The sequence below is a fragment of the Copadichromis virginalis genome, linkage group LG18 (assembly GCF_057382275.1).
Source record: "Copadichromis virginalis isolate Kocher_CV1m ecotype Utaka linkage group LG18, C_Virginalis_male_GT1.1, whole genome shotgun sequence".
Classification (NCBI taxonomy): domain Eukaryota; kingdom Metazoa; phylum Chordata; class Actinopteri; order Cichliformes; family Cichlidae; genus Copadichromis; species Copadichromis virginalis.
In genome coordinates, this window is record NC_140635.1 from 3,715,312 (window position 1) to 3,731,894 (window position 16,583).

Consider the following 16,583-nt stretch of genomic DNA (forward strand, 5'->3'; position numbering starts at 1 on the left):
TAACGTAACGGAATACGTTACAGAATACATTTTGGGGCATGTATTCTGTAATGGAATACATTTTAAAAGTAACCTTCCCAACACTGTCTGTGTCTAATTAGTCTAGTTATGTCTAATTATTGTTTAAAGGAAATAAAATAAAATGTTTTTTTTTTTTTAATTCATCATATCATTGTACATCTTCCCTCTGTGTGACCAAACCATCTATACGTACTGCTTCAAAGTATGCGTGTCTATGTTGTAGATCAGTAGATCATTAAAACTAATAATAATAAGCAGTGCAGTGAGTCACTAATGAGCGCGCAAACAGTCAGCAAAGCTTCAATATTCAGTCAGGAATAAGCCCTGCACAGTCGATAATTAAGCTCTAACAATGTCTCTGCCAGTTAGTTCATTAGTTGCTAATCATTATTTACAACATAATTCAGGATTAGGAATTATGAGGGGAAGTACCTGGGAATGAAAACACTCCAGTTCTTTCTGGTTGTTCTTGCCAATGCTAAAAATAGATTTTCATTCATGGCGGGAATAAAACGTCTCCCTCCACTAAACATTTTAAACAACATCTCCAGTAAAACCGAAGAAAAATGAAAAGCTGTCCAAAGCTGTTCTAAAGACCTGCCTGCATCCTGATCATCTGCATCAGAATGTCTTACAGAGGTGAAATCTGAAACATCTTATTTCAACTTGCTAAACTGCAGACCTGCAGTGAGACGTCGTGTGCCGGGCATCATCAGCGGAGCAGCCACGCTCACGTCTCATTTTCAGATATTTTCAGATATTTACTGACTCTCTCAAAGGCCAACAGCCTGCTGTGCCTTAAAGTAAATGAATTTGAAATATGAGGTAACAGCAGCACGCCTGACTGAATGATGCTCTCTGATGTTTAAACAGTGTTATGTTTGATTGCATCCTGTGTGTACGCAAGAAAAGCACAGGAGTATAAAGAGATTTAAATAATCCTGGAAATGCATCAGTCAAATCTAAGGTTTAACCTTAGATTTAGAGATAACCCTAAAGTTATATCTCCTAGATATTTGATAAGGGGGAGAGAAAAATGAACGATAGATGCATGTTTCCATATGCTTCATTTCCTGCTATGATGCAGAGTTTCTCGCTCTATAATGTGATGTGCAGACAGACGCTGAACTGTTTTCTTTCAGTGATTCTGCTGCCGTGCGCCTGATCTAAACGCAGTACAGGATGTGCTCTCTTTTTACCGCTCTGCCACGCACAGTCGAAATCGGAGTTAATCAAAAACAGCTTTTTGCTTTTCACGGTTCAATGAGAAACCAGGAAATAAACATTTCAGCCAGGTGCATAGATGGGTTCTTTTTTTCTCACCGAAACCTGTTTCACAAGGCCGAGCATGTCTGATCTGAGACGTTCCCGTCCAAAAAGAAGAAAAAAGACACTTTCATGTCTCGTTTTTTCAAGAAATAAACTGCAACAGGAAGAAGTGATTTCTTCCTCGGCTCAAACAGTAACCATCGTCTGAACGATCAAATGAGGATGTTTGAGATATCCAATCAAAGGAAACAAAAGAAGAATCAATCTGAGAAGAGAAACAAATTAAGACAAATTGCTCTACAGCTGTGCTTCAGTGTGAAGAGATGATGTAAACGATCCCAATGGCTGTGGCAGACATCACAATCACAATTACCAATTTCCATCTCAGCTTCTCGAACATCAGCACCGCGACTGTCTTCAGTTCAAGGTGGCAATCAGCGTAAAAACAGTGTTTGATTATCGATCGGCCCTTTCTGATTGGCCAACACGACTGAACACAAAGCCGAGCAATGACGACGACGAGCCCAGCGCAGCAGATTACAAGGAATGAGAAGCGAGGGAGGAGGATGAAGGAAAAAAAGCCATCTCTGGATGACTCATCCCCTCAGGCGGCCTTTCAGATGTGATGCCAGCAAACTTGGTTATTTGAAGCAGGCTCAAACCGCTGCGCTGCCCTCAAATATGATCACTTCCAGAGCCGGCCGAGGCCTCCGTGACTCTGTGACATCCGGACATCTCAGCGAGTTCTCCTCTCCGGTTCACAGGATTAAACGTGTTTATCGCCTGGAACATGTGAGGGTGATTTCTGTGTGTTTTCACGGCTTATAAACTTGTTTCGAGACTTCCTTTACTATTAGGTAATGCATTTTTTTTTCAGACTAGGGCAAGGATTACTGGGGACATTATTTCATGCAGCTCAGGCTTCCAAAGTTGCATCCTGGTGAGCAAAGACACGGCAGAGGTTTGGTGATGATGTAAAATGAGGGAATGTTTGTGGGGGAATTGATTTTTCTTTTCATCTCTGTAGAAAGTATCTGTTTGGTGTGCAAGCTTCTCTAGTTCTTCACAGAGGGATTTCAGCAATAAAGAGCTGCTCTAGTCGAAGAACGTGTCCAAACAAGTTTGTCTTTTCTTTTTATACCTTACAGCTGACTGTGTTTAGTTCTAAATGATGAGGCCCCATCATATCTGAGAGACCTTACAGAGTTCCCAGAGTCTTAAATGTCAGGTCCCAGTTAGGGAACCGGGTACCAGTTAGGGTTCACGGGACAGACATGGTCTCCAGAGTTTAGACTAGACTTCAACGTTTCCTTTATAGTTAGTACTAGTACTCATATTCATGTTTTAACTCGACACATATACACAGTGGAGGCGAATAGAGTAAAACTTTTATCAATATTTCAATATTGATTTCATTTCTCAAGACAATTCACGGTTCAATACATAATGCAGTGAGTCAGACTGTGTTTACAGGAATCACCTGCTGTCAAACATTTTGTACCTGATGGGTCGGTCACAAGCAGATATTCCAGCCTCTGGTTGCCAAGGTAATTCTTTAATGTACTCTATTAAGCACTCACTAATATCCAGTCAGTGTATCCAATCGTTTTCATTGGTACTCATTTCAGTGATTGAACCTGATGCCACTGACTCTTTCCGGTGTCTGGTTTCTGCTTTGCTCCCAGTCACTTCCTGTGTGGTCACTGGTGTCTGTTCCTGGAGGAGTGGTCTGCTCAGGTGTTCATGGTGTTCTTCTCTTTCTTGTTCCTGTTTTATTTCCTGATTCATTGATTTTATGCTTTATCTGCTCCTCACCAGGTCTGTGAGGTGCGCTGGCTGTCAGGATGAGTTTGATCTGAGGCTTTCTGAATCCGGTTGTTCAGTGATGACGCGACGAATCCTACTTCCGGGTCTAAAGTAGTCTGCGTTTAATATGGCTTTTGTGTTGTTAACATGTTTAATGTTATGTATTTTCTTCTATTTGATCTCAAAAAGCTCCTAAAACAGTCAGTGATCCCTGTTGACCTCCCTCGGCTTTTATTACCACTAATCGTTTATTTAAGCTCAGTTTTTAAAACCTTAGGATGTAACTACAGCCCAGCCCATGCAGCAGTATATGAATGACTAACCTCGTATTGTGGATGGATTATCTCAGTTGTTCTCCTGGCTGAAGTTTGGTCCTTTTACAGCATCCTGCCATGCGATTACATTTGTTCCTGACCACTGAGAACACTCACGTTAACTTTTATCGAGTGGAAAAAAAGTTAGCTTGTTTATATTATGCTAGCATAGCTGTGTCGCTAGCGGTCACGTAGCACATCATTATATACCAGCTAGCCAAACTTCAGTAACCCTACAAACGTCACTGCTGTTTAGTTTTCTGTCTTCATTTATGCTGGAAGTGATAACAGAGCTGTACGTTTGAATTTGTTTCCAAAACCCCGCAGTCAGGACATGCTATATTGTATTTAGATAGAAGCTAGCGAGCTAACTCCCTGCTAACTTCTAACTCCATTAAATGTCATAAATTCCGTTTTCATGGATGCCTGGATGTTAAACTCAATTGTTACACCTGGTAGAGCAGAACGCTGATCATTTTATTAAAGATGAAAGACTTTAGACAGTTTTTCAACTCTCAGTAATGCCACAGTGATCGTTTGATATATGGACCTGCAGCGGAGTTTAGACCCAGACACGGCTAGTGACGTCAGACTGAACAACCGGATAGAAGTTCTGATGGAGGAAGACAGAGTGTGCTTAAGTGGAATGTGATTGAAATTAATGTATCATGTATGTATTTATAGGCTTAATGCCACTCTGTCAGCTTGGCCTTGGACTGATGTGACTGTGCGAGGTTTTGAAAGAGAGAATTAGTATTTTTTTTTCTGATTTTTCATATTGTCACAAACTGCGACTGCAACACTGAATGAATTATTCATAACAGAGTGGCTTCACGTCTCCAGAGAGTGCATCAAAGTCAACTTTTCCTGTATGTTCATTCATCTGTGAGCCAAGATGTTTATTAAAAGCTTTCCTGAAATTTGATTTGGTTTGTCCACTTTACTTAAATCTAATTGCACTTTGGCTGCAGTTGATGTGGAAAACTTTGACTCAGCAGGAGTCAGTGTAATCAGCCAATCACGGCACAGCTCTACAAGGTCCTGCGCTTCAAAATCATTTGGTAAAAACTCTTTAAACACACCAGCGGCAGGGCAGAATTAGCCCAGCACATGGTCTCAGGGAAAAATCAAATAGGAGTGTTTTAGTCACGACCATACCTGCATAAAAACTCACGCCAATGCATGTTGACTGATTTTAGCTCTGAGCTGCCTGAGCTGTAGAGAAACTTAAAAAAGAGCGATGCAAACCAAAAATGGAGAATATCCACCTTCAGAATAAAAGTTGTGCTTTAGTGCTGTAACCAACTGTTTCAGCAGACAGAACCTTTACTTTGAAGGCAGCCACCCTCTGTTTTCCAACTATGTCTCACTTTTTCAAGTTTTACTACGACTTGCCAAGTAATTCGAAGTGTTTGCAGACATGTTTGCCCCAAATGTGCGAATTGATGGCGATCTGCAGAAAACTGCTCACGACCAAAACAGCTGCAAGGCGATTTTTTAGTGTGACCAGTTTAACACGAGCAGCAGAACTTACAACTGCTCGGCGAGTTCAGATTTTTCTTCAGCGAGGAGTGGTTTCTGGATGGATGCTAACTGGTCTCTAGGCCTGTGTGACTGAAGCCTTAGCAAGCTGCATCCATAAACCTGTAGGTGAAGTGCTAAGATAAAGGTGTGCTACCCAGGAGGCAGAGTGTTTCATTGGCTGTTTTAGGTTTATGTATCAGTCTATCATTTTGTGATAAATCATCTATCACTAACATGAGTTCACACTCTTTTTAACCCGAGTCAGTGTAATCTCCAGATCACACACACACACACTCAGTAATAGCACAATGCTGAGCTACATGTAAGTCTCACTTCTTCCTTGGTCAAGGTCGTAGTGGATGGTTTACTGCTTAACAACAGAGCATCTGTTATTTTCCATAATAGGATTTTATTAACGAAGGGTGTTTTAAGCCCTTGTGGAAGGAGATTGCAGGCAGCGCGCGTTGCACAGCTGCTGTCTGTATTATACTGAAAGCATCAAATTCATTGGGAGTGAAGTGCTGAGAAGTTTTGGAGGTTGTCGTCATCCATGAGACTGTTCCCACTCCTTTCTCCTCATGATCCTGGAATTGGTGAAGACTCCTTATTTTCAAACTGTGTATAATCAGCTCAACTTTTAAATGCCACCAATTTATGTCACTGGACCAGGATGCACTCTAAATATTTAATTAATTTCACCTTTTTAGGTCATAATATAAGAACGATAACGACACAAATCTTGAGCCAACTCCAGTTTCTTTATATTTTGTGTCCACTGAGCCAGACTTTTAATTTTTAAAGTGAGCTTGAGCAACAGTTCTTCAGGCTTTCTGAAGGTCTTTCAGGGTTTTTGTTGGACACTGGCTGCTTTTTAAATCATGGTTCACCTCAACACACTGACATAACTGGACAGGAAACTGGCAGGCCTAAAAAACACAGCAGGTGAACAGTGTCTGAAAGTCATGTTCTTATGAAATAGGAAAAAAAAGAGCTGACACAGAGCCTACTGTTCACTGAAGCCTCATCAGATATGGTCTCAGTGGAAGGATGGCAGTCAAGAAGCCGTTCTTAAGGAAGGGAAGCAGGAGAAAAAGCTGAGGTAAGAAAATTATGGAAGTAATGAACTGAACAGCATTGCAAACAGGTTTTATATAAGGATGAACTGAAAGCAGCCATGTGAGAAAGTGCAGTTCATGCATTAGGTTCTTTTTTTTAACCGCAACACAAAAAAGATGTACAATCATTTTCTCAACGTGCACAATTCTTATTGGCGCATTCCTTCACATCATGCTGTGGCTGTTCTTTGCTCTTTGTAAGCAAATATATTCCTCACTGCTGCCGGGGGGGCTCATGTGTAACTTCAGTATGTGTTTAAATTAGAGATGGCACGATACCACTTTTTTATGTCCGATACCGATACCGATATCATAAATTTGGATATCTGCCGATACCGATATGAATCCGATATAGTGTTTTTTAATCAACAAAACTGTTTTTTAAATATCTTGCTGCATTTTGTATAAGTTCATACTCAAGTTTAAAACAACAACTATACTAAAGCTATTCTGTTATACCTGTATGCAAAAAAAAAAAATTTCATAGTTCAGCAATACTGATAAATCTAATAAACTTAAACCTACACCATCCTCCCTATTCTGGTATTTTAAAGAGTACTTAGCGTAAATATTGAGCAACCTAACTAATAGGGTTCCAACTCCCAGCAACAACAAAAATAAAAAAATAAAAAATAGGGAACCACCCCTCACGCTCCACCTCATGATGCTTAATCGACGTAATCAACCTTAATTTGATGCAGTGTGAAAAAAAATGCACAGAAATCAATTATTTTTCAAGAAATATTAAATAGATTCAACATCTTTCTTCAACAAAATTGCAGACTGCACAGATGGTACCTTCCCAAAGGGAAAAAGTACTATAGCTTACTAGGGTATATATATTAGACTTAATAGTTACTATATACAGTAATTGACTTCTATTCATTTTACATCAAATTAAAACTTTGGGTGTCAGATAATTATTTATTAAAAGCTAGACATTTTGAATGAGAATAAGAAAGAAAAGTATGTCTTTGTGCCCCCTTTTCCCTGTTAATGCCCTATCGGCCCCCCTGGCTAAACTTTGCTAGATCCGCCCCTGCACAGTTACCAGCGTCAGCTACGTAGAAAAAGATCCTCGAGTAGAAAGTAATATTAAATAAATTCTAACAACAGCTTATCAAGCTTAAACGTGCTGCTGTTGTTCAGCCGCTGGTTTCCTCTTTCTGGTGCAAAGTGGGCCAAAAACAAACTAGAGACAAGGACTCGAGACAGAAAAGCCGATCAGCTGATCGTTAAGCAGTTTCATGATTGAAGTAGCAGCAAGAAGAAGCAGTCGCTCCATATATCGCTTGTTAAGCTTAACGCAGGAATGCTTTACATTCAGAGATGGACTTACACACTTGCTTTACTTCTCTCGGGATAACTTTGTCGGAGATGAAATGCTGGGTTGCTAGCGAAGCTCCAAATGCTATCCAGACCACCGACAGGTCCCGCATGCCACAGCCGCTCTATCACGTGATGCATACTGCTCCGACGTGCTAACTTTCTGAGGTGAGTTACGGCGTGTTGCAAGTTTTGTGAGATGCTTTCGTGATATTTAATGGATCGGATTACATTTTTTATATTTCTCCGATATCCGATCCAGTAATTTAGGTCAGTATCGGACCGATACCGATACGTAATATCGGATCGGTCCATCTCTAGTTTAAATCCTCAGATATCTGTGAGCACACGTCCAATGAAGTCATATACATATGCAGCCACTGGCATGTATGCATGCCCGTGAGCACGTGCACACACTCAAGCACGCACTGTAGCTCTTGTACAACACCGCCGGCATGCTGATGGCGGTGCAGCACATTGGTGGTGGTATATGAAGTGCAGGTATGTGTTGCAGGAGGAGGAGGAGGCATGGAGTGAGTATGTACGTGAGATGACAACACTTCTGCAGTCTCTCTCAGTCCCCAGCCTCCCTCTGATCTGCCAGATAAGCTGGAGCTGTGTGAATATCTGCTCCACATTCAAGGATTCTGCATCCCGCACGCAAGAAAACAGTCCAGAGCTGGGATCAGGGCGATGCCCAGGAATCCACACATTTTAAGCCTTGTGTTAGAAAATTTTCTTTATACTCAAATATATTATGCACCTACCTAAGAAAACACTTTTTCCAGTGGTATTGATTTAAAGGCTTTCCACAGCATGTCTCCGTCCTGTTTTCCTCCCATCACCCCAATCGGTTGTAGCAGATGTCTTCACATGATTATGCTGGAGGTTTCTTTCTTTTAAAAGAGAGTTTTTCTTTCCCACAGTTGACAAAGCACTTGCTCAGTAGGGCAATTTGATTCTTGAGGCTTTCTGGGGCGACCGTGGCTCAGGGGGTTGGGAAGCGCATCTGTAACCGGAAGGTCGCCGGTTCGATCCCTGGGCTTTCTGTCCTGGTCGTTGTGTCCTTGGGCAAGACACCTTACCCTACTGGTGTTGGCCAAAGGGGCCGATGGTGCGATATATATGTGTGTGTGTGTATATATATATATATATACACACACATATAGTATATACACTGGGTGAATGTGCATTAGTAGCAGCAAGCAGGTGAATTCTGTACATTAATATGAATAGATATCTGACTATTTTACAGGATAAACATATTTAAAATTAAAGGAATTGAAATGTACATTGTGCCTTGGTTTAGTGTCTGGTTTAGTGGCATTGTAAAGCGCTTTGGTTGCCTTGAAAAGCACTATATAAATCCTATCCATTATTATTATTCTCTACTTTCTTTATATTATGAAGTCAAGACAATACAATAATACAAAGAGCCTTGAAGCAACTGCTGTTGTGATTATCACTATATAAATAAAATTTAAATTGACATGAACAAAATTTTTGACAGTAAGGGCCCATTCATTATATATTTGGTTCAGTTCAGGATTTTACATATACATCATTCAAATAACTGCAAAAATAGTCTTTTACTGGTACTCAAATACATGCCTGGCAGTTCATCCGTCTGTCCATCCATCCATCCATCCATCATCCGCCCGTCTGTCCATCCATCTGTTCGTCCATCCATCCATCCATCATCCATCCATCCATCCATCATCCGTCTGGCTGTCCATCCATCCATCCATTCATCCATCATCCGCCCGTCTGTCCATCCATTCATCATCCGCCCGTCTGTCCATCCATTCATCATCCGCCCGTCTGTCCATCCATTCATCATCCGTCCGTCTGTCCGTCCATCTGTTCGTCCATCCATCCATCCATCCATCCATTCATCCATCATCCGTCTATCCATCCATCCATCCATCATCCATCCGTCCGTCTGTCCGTTCATCCATCCATCCATCCATCCATCCATCCATCCTCTTAACCACTTGTCCAGTCCGAATTGTGATGGATTGCTTGGAGGCTTTGCAGGCGCAGTCCAAATTTAAACTTAGTCAGAACAAAATGAAATAAACAAAATATTATTTATCAAGGAAAAAAGTAAAAATGTCTAAAAAGATTTTTTTTTAAAACAGCCATATATCACAGAGGCATGTTGAACTCTCTCTCTCTGGCTCTGAGAGCATTGCTCATCCCACTGACTAAACCGAATCTACAGTTAATCACTCACATCCCAACTTTCTGGTACAAAACTTTTAAAAAGTTCAAAAAGGGGCAGCCAAGCAGCTAAAATCCAACTTCAAAGAGTTGGAAACATTGAAACAACACAGCATCGAAACTGAGCAGAGCTTCCAGGTCAGAAAAGTGAAGCCAACCTCAAGTGGCTTCTTTTTAAAGGCCACCGGGGGGGCGATACATGTGGTCACAGAAAGAGTTTCAGTTTTACTGAAGTCTATGGGAAAACAACCCTTTGCTCTGACCTCTTTAAGTAGTTCCTTGTTGACTTTATGGACTCGGGCACTCATTTCAGGTCATACTGAATAAGCATTAAGTCCATACAGTTTACTTATTCTATGTGAAAGGCAGCAGAATTATCCAGGACATGCTCACTGCGTGTGCCGTTTCACTGTCAGATCTGCCCCACTTTCAAATCCCTGACACGCCAATGGTGTAAATCTTGAGGCTTCAGAGCGAGACTTCAGAAACCAGTGGATGATATCATGGAAACTACTCCACCTTTCATCCTGTCTGTGATGATATAAACATACAGATGACAAATAACTTTATTTGGGCATTTTACACAATCTTTTTGGACACAGGTTTGTAATATCTCATATCTAGTAGTTCTGAAACCTCATTTTTGCACTGGCTAAACAGCTGACTGTATCTAAACTGTCCACATGTGTGACTGTGACAGCGCTCCGTAACGTCAGCAGCTTGTAGTCCAACCCACCGACTCTATGATTAGCATGCTTGTTTCAGAGCTCTGGAAAGAGCTAACATCATTACAAAGATGAATTAAATTCAGGTTCCTTGCACTGCATCATTTCTGCTGATTGTCTGTCTGATCCAATCAGCTGAAGTCTGCCTGGATGTGACATCCGCAGCTGCTTACTACTTTCAACTTTTCCTACAAACCCAAGTTTCCCTGTGAGGATAACAAGGAGTCTTATCCCTGGATCATGTTTGGCCCAGATTCAAACTCCATCAGTGCTGCACAGAGACGAAAAACAAGACCTCTATTCTTTTTCTGCTTCCTTTAGTTCCATCCACTGATGAGCGGTAATCCAGTGGGGAATGAGGAGTCTCTGCCAGACTGAGTGTCCAGCCGTCTTATTATTATTTGGCTTAATAAAAGTCTGTTTTTTGGACAGTTTTTATCTTTTGCAGAGCTCCAGTTTTGAACCCTGTTGAGTCCACAGCAGTGATGGAGAGTGCAGAGAAGAGCATTTCTGTCTAATTATTAACCTTTGTTTAACTAGAAGGGCGACCGAGCTTTAGCACTCTGTTTCCACCTGCTCCCTTCTTCAGCGCTGCATTAACTGTTGGCAGATGGCCATCACAATCAGACATGAATTAGAGCGATTGAGCTGAAGAGGTTTGGAAAAGCAAGAAGTGACATTTACTGACAGGAAAATAAGTCTTAATAATGAATCATAAAGCAACAATGTGTCTGGATGTGAATTATTAGGATCTTTTGCGCAACTTATACCGACTACAGCACTTAGGACCCATATACTTAAATTTTAGACCATAAGCAGTGCCATGAATTTCACCTAAAGTTTCGAATTGTTTACCACAGAGATGGTAAACAATTAAAACTGCTACAGAGCCTTGTGCTGATGTTCTTCATTTTGTGCTGTGCAGGCAGAGTGCCAGCTTGACACGAGGCAAAAGCTACACATTTTCTAGTCTGACGCACACTGCAAACAGAACTGTAGCGCTGCACACCAGTCCTTCCAAAGCCAGTGCAGTGAAAATACTGTAAACCACCTTCTTTGAGGTGTCGGTCGTTTTAGACGACACAAACTACCTGATTAGTAACCCAACTCTGACTGACAGTCATTGGAGGGATGCAGGGGACTCTGGAAATAAATTAAAGACATGCACGTCTTCCAACGTCTTTAAGTTTTTAATCTTTGGACTTTTCCTATCAAAATGTAAATATTTGCACTCGTGTTCAGTCTCCAGGGTTATAATTATACAGCACTGTCAGAGAGGAGGAGGATGATTGGTCTTTACCTACAAGAACCAGGAATTTAGCAAATGATAGTATCATGTAGTCACCATCATGAAGGAGTGAGAGAAACTGAGTCAAGGTGAAAATCCTTCCTGCCAGCAATGTTGAAAACTGTGCACAAGTACATAAATACTATTAGTGGTATTACTTTTGAAGGCATTTTTGGGGCTTTAGGTGGTGACACTCACCCTGAACAGCTTCTGTCTCTGCAGCAATGGTTGGATGATAAGACAGGTACTGGAAAAATTTAATCCTGAGCATGACAAAGCCATCGATATGATCGAAGTGAGAGCCAGCACGCTGCAGCAGGTAAATAGTGACATCACCAACCTCTACATGAACCTGTTAAACAAACTGAAGAGGGGCAAGAGCATCTCAGCTAAGCCTGGTGAGACCAGTCTCTCCAGTCCCTTCATGATATGCAAGGTTAAGCCAACTGGTCTGAAGTTGTTAAGGCCAGAAGGCGCGTCTGTCTTCGGTCCCAGCAATAAACAGGACACAAAACAATGAGATGACATATTATAACCTCTGTCTATTCAGCGTATTCCTGCAAATCACCTACAGCCTGTTTATTAATAACACCAAGTAACATACAAGTAATGCTAGAATTTTTTCTATATACAGTTTTTATGAACACTTAAAATAGCTACAGAGACCAACGTGAGGTAGAACAGGTCATCTGTGAATCGAAGGTTCAGTGGTTCGATTCCTGGATGCTTAAATTTGTATCACATTGTTACATCAGGCATTTTTTGCAATTTTGTTTTTCTTTTTGGGGAGAAAAGAAATCACACTGATGACAAAGAAGTCGCAAAATCTCACTTGTCTTTAAAGGGTTAATGAGGCTTGTAGTAGGAAAGCACTGTGAGTGCTGAGAGTAGAAAAGTAGTTTTTTATGTAGCAGTCTGCTTATGTCCTTCATTTATATTCAAGTGGCACCAGGACTCACCACCTGGACACTTTAAAAATGTTCCCGGTGAAGGATTCGTTCGTCAGCGGTGTCGACAGACTGACAGAGGGAAAACCGAAACACGTCTTTATGTTCTGCCCCTCGTCGGTAAGTAACTCTTATTTTTCTACCCTGAAACTTGTTAAAACAGGTTCAGAACTTGTGGTGGAGAGGTCCTCTGAGACCTTGTCTTCTGTGGGTGAAATGGACCAGAAATCAGCCTGCCAGAGGAATTAATAAGGTTATTAGTCATGCTACTCAAACAGCAACACAGTTTGACCAAACACAAATAAATAATGTGGAATAAATCATAATGCTGGCGTGCGGTTACTGCAGTGGTTTGACAAATGAGGTGGTAAATGACCTTCACAGCGGGCGGCTGGAGTCTGAAAAGAGAAAAGAGGAAATGTTTCTGCAGGTAAAGGGAAAATGTTCAGGCCCATAGAGGTGGGAGAGGCATTACAGCAGCAGGGTTAGAGGTTCAAATCCCTCTGACCGTCATACAGATGACTTATAAAACTTTGTACTATGTAGAGAAAAGGCCTGTGACGAATGGCAGTTAAATATTCAGCACAAATCATTTTTTTAATGAGGATGAGGTGGAGATAAACGCGTGCGATCAGCCAGAACTCTGAAATCCCGGCTTCTTCTGATGTCTTATAATAAAAGCTCATTTTTTATGTATGATTCATGCGCGGACTCAAACTTTCCTCAAGGTGAGGAAAGGTAAAACTGTTCTTTTCTGCCTTTGTGTAACTGCTTCTTACCTTTTCATGCGAGGATCCAGGCTACAGAGCAAAGAAAACCTCCGTGGCAAACATCAAATATTTAGTGTCCTGCACATTAAAGTTTCTTAATATTGTCCCTGCTGAGTCAACACACACACACACACACACACACACACACACACACACACACACACACACACACACACACACACACACACACACACCATCTGTCCTTTCTTGCATTGTTTTTTTTTCTTTAAATGTGAGTATTTGTGTCTTGATTCATCATTTTTGCTTCATTTACAAACACCTGGATTTGAATATATACTCTACTAATGTCTGAGTTTGGAAATCATCTCAGTCGTGCTATTGAAGCAGCATCAAGTATAACCTCAGATGGATACATGGATACACCAAAATGCTAATACTGAGGATCGACAGCGTGAAGTCCATGAAATGGGTGGAATTACGGTTTACATGCGGCCTGTGGTTCCTGCGTGTTGGCTTGATTGGTGCACGTAACGAGCTGGATGAATGCCTGACGTCCTGCAAAATGTGAAACATCACAATAACTTGAAACGTGAACCCACAGAGAACTCATTGCTCACCGTTTTCCCTGCTAGCCTCTTTCTATCCAAGTCCAAACACAGCTATCACAGTAATAATAATAATAATAAGAATACATTTTATTTAGAAGCGCCTTTCAAAGCACTCAAGGACACTTTACAGAGCAAATAAGAGAAGCATAAAAACAGGAAATGAACACAATGATAAAACAAAGTTTAAGAGCATGAAGCAGTTATACAGAGTAGCCTATATTGAACAGGTGGGTTTTGAGGGTGGACTTAAAAAGGGGGAAAGAAGTGATGTTTCTGAGGTCAGGGGGTCGAGGGGCAGAGCAACTAAAAGCCCCGCCCCCATGGTAATAAGACGAAATGAAGGAACAGAAAGAAGAAGAGAAGAGGAGAATCTGAGGCACCGGGATGGGATGGAGATCTGTACCAAGTCAGAGAGATATGGTGGGGAGAGAGAATGAATAGCCTTAAATGTGTAGAGGAGTATTTTAAAATGAATGCAGAGTTGAACTGGGAGCCAGTGGAGGTGCTTCAGGATAGGGGTGATGTGGTGAGTAGAGTCCTAGTAATAATACGGGCAGCAGAGTTCTGGACACACTGAAGCTTGTTGAGGGGTTTTTGTGGCAGGCCAGATAAGAGTTATCTGATGCAGTACCCAGCATCATTATCTTTTTGCATTTTACATTTAAAAAACTTCACTGCAGTGAACACATTTTTTCTTATTCTTTTTAAGGAGGTCTTTTATATTCCAGCAGATATTTCTGGGATCCTGCTGCACACAAACACACAGACGCGCCCTGGCCGGGACACCGAGTGTCTTTCAGACTGATTGTAAATGGTGGCCATTAAACTCGGAGTAAAACATCATGTTGTCTGAATCCCAGTTAACAAGATGAGCATCAGGACCTGAACTGACAAAGGCGTCAGCAGATGTTTTACTCTTGTAATCTCCAATAAATAATTAATTAATTAATTAGTGGCTGAGTCATTCTCGTTGGATGTCTGTCATCTTAATGAGCTTAATTTAAATTCAGGACTTTCAGCTTAGTGACTCATCTGAGTAAAAAAAAAAAATCTCCACGGCTGATCTCAGAGCTGTTGTTCATTATTCATGGTCCGTGGAGCAGCTCGAGATGACATCATCACCACAGTCTGTTCAGCCAGACGCCGCCGCAGACTCACATGTCGGGTGATGTAGAAGCACGGTATGAGCTTTACCATCACGCTCTTGGTTTAAGGTCCTGCACCCTCCACTGTACCGTCCAGCATCGGCTTCTCCTTTGAAACATCTCTCCGTCTCTTTATATATTGTAATTTTGTGCATAAATAAATGAGCTGTGGGAGTTGATGTGCTTCACAGATCAGCGGATGAGTGTTGTTGCTTTTCAAAAGACTTCCTGTTGCACCACATCTGAAAGCTGGAGGTTAATTTGCAAATTCATATTTTCATTTCACTTTTGAAAACTTTAAATATTGATCAAAAACCTCCATCTACAAAACATAAGTGTCACGGACCCAGTTCCAGGGATTCGGGGTCCGTGAGCAGTGTGGACTACTATTGTAGTTATTATTATTATTATTATTATCATTATCATTATTGTGGTTGTTGTTATTATGGTTGTGTCTGCTGTCCTGTTTTTCCGTGTTGGTGTACTGTCAGGTGTTTAGGGGTGTGTGCTTGTGTATGTGAGGGTGCGGTCGTGGCAGGCACTTTTAGGCCTGGTGGGTGTGGCCCTGCCAGCTGACCGGTCCCACCCAGGAATCCACACACACCTGGCGCCGATCAAGCCTCGTCAGAGGAGCTTGAAAACAGTGTGGCTGAGAGCTCCTCGACGCTGGATCGTTGAGTGACTTCCCGTCAGTCTTAAGTGTATTGTGCAAGGTTAGTGCAAGTCTACTGTTAGGTTTTGTACTCACGGCTGCCTTTGGTATGCGTGTTTCCTCAGGAGGAATTGTGGCGACCAGGAGGCAGCACACGGAGAGTACACAGGGAACGGAGACAGAGCACGGAGCACGGGATAAAGGAGAAGACACGGAACGGGAGTTGGGATCGCACGGGGGGATTTATTGTTGTTCGGATTGTCACCACTGTAAATAAACACTGTTGCACTGTAGAGTCCTGCATTTTGGGTCCTCCTTTCCCCACATCCCCACGGTCTGCCAGCGAGACCGTGACAATAAGCTTATCCTGAAGGGATTTGCATCATGCTAAGTTTTGCTTCTTTTCTTTCTTCTCCACCTGTTCATAACCAGCTCATCAGTCCTTGTGTAACGACACCTGTGAGCTCCTCAGTTATCAGACTGTGTTAAACTGTACTCGAGCAGTTTACCCACTTTCTCTGCTTTCCCGGGCTCTTCTTCTTCTTCTTTGTCTTTTTATAGTAGGCTGTTAATATGTTTATGTCTGCAATAAGTTGTACATTTTAACTTGGGCGTTAGAGGAACTGCATGCAGTTTTTAGCTTATTTTTCAGCCATCGATTCTGCTGCTCGGTTTGTCGCATTCCCAGTTTGTCTTTTTTTGTTTAAATATGGATGCAGCCTGTTTTTTCCTTTCCCTGCATCTTGTCTGGGCTCTGCGATCACCGGTTTATGACCTCTAGATTGGATGTTTGACTTAGCTCTGCCTCTTGCATAATTTTTCCTTAAAGAGCAAATCTTTTTATCTTTTCAACTTGGACTGTACAAATGTTAGGAGTGCTCACAGCGGG

At 41.7% G+C, this 16,583-nt stretch overlaps 1 long non-coding RNA gene across 1 annotated transcript; it reads left to right on the forward strand.

The window, feature by feature from the left end:
• Positions 1 to 15,457: 15,457 nt before the first annotated feature.
• On the forward strand, positions 15,458 to 15,987 carry LOC146686955 (uncharacterized). Its single transcript, XR_014916542.1, has 2 exons — positions 15,458 to 15,730; positions 15,820 to 15,987. It is a non-coding gene; the product is annotated as an uncharacterized LOC146686955 (long non-coding RNA).
• The last annotated feature ends 596 nt before the right edge of the window (positions 15,988 to 16,583 follow it).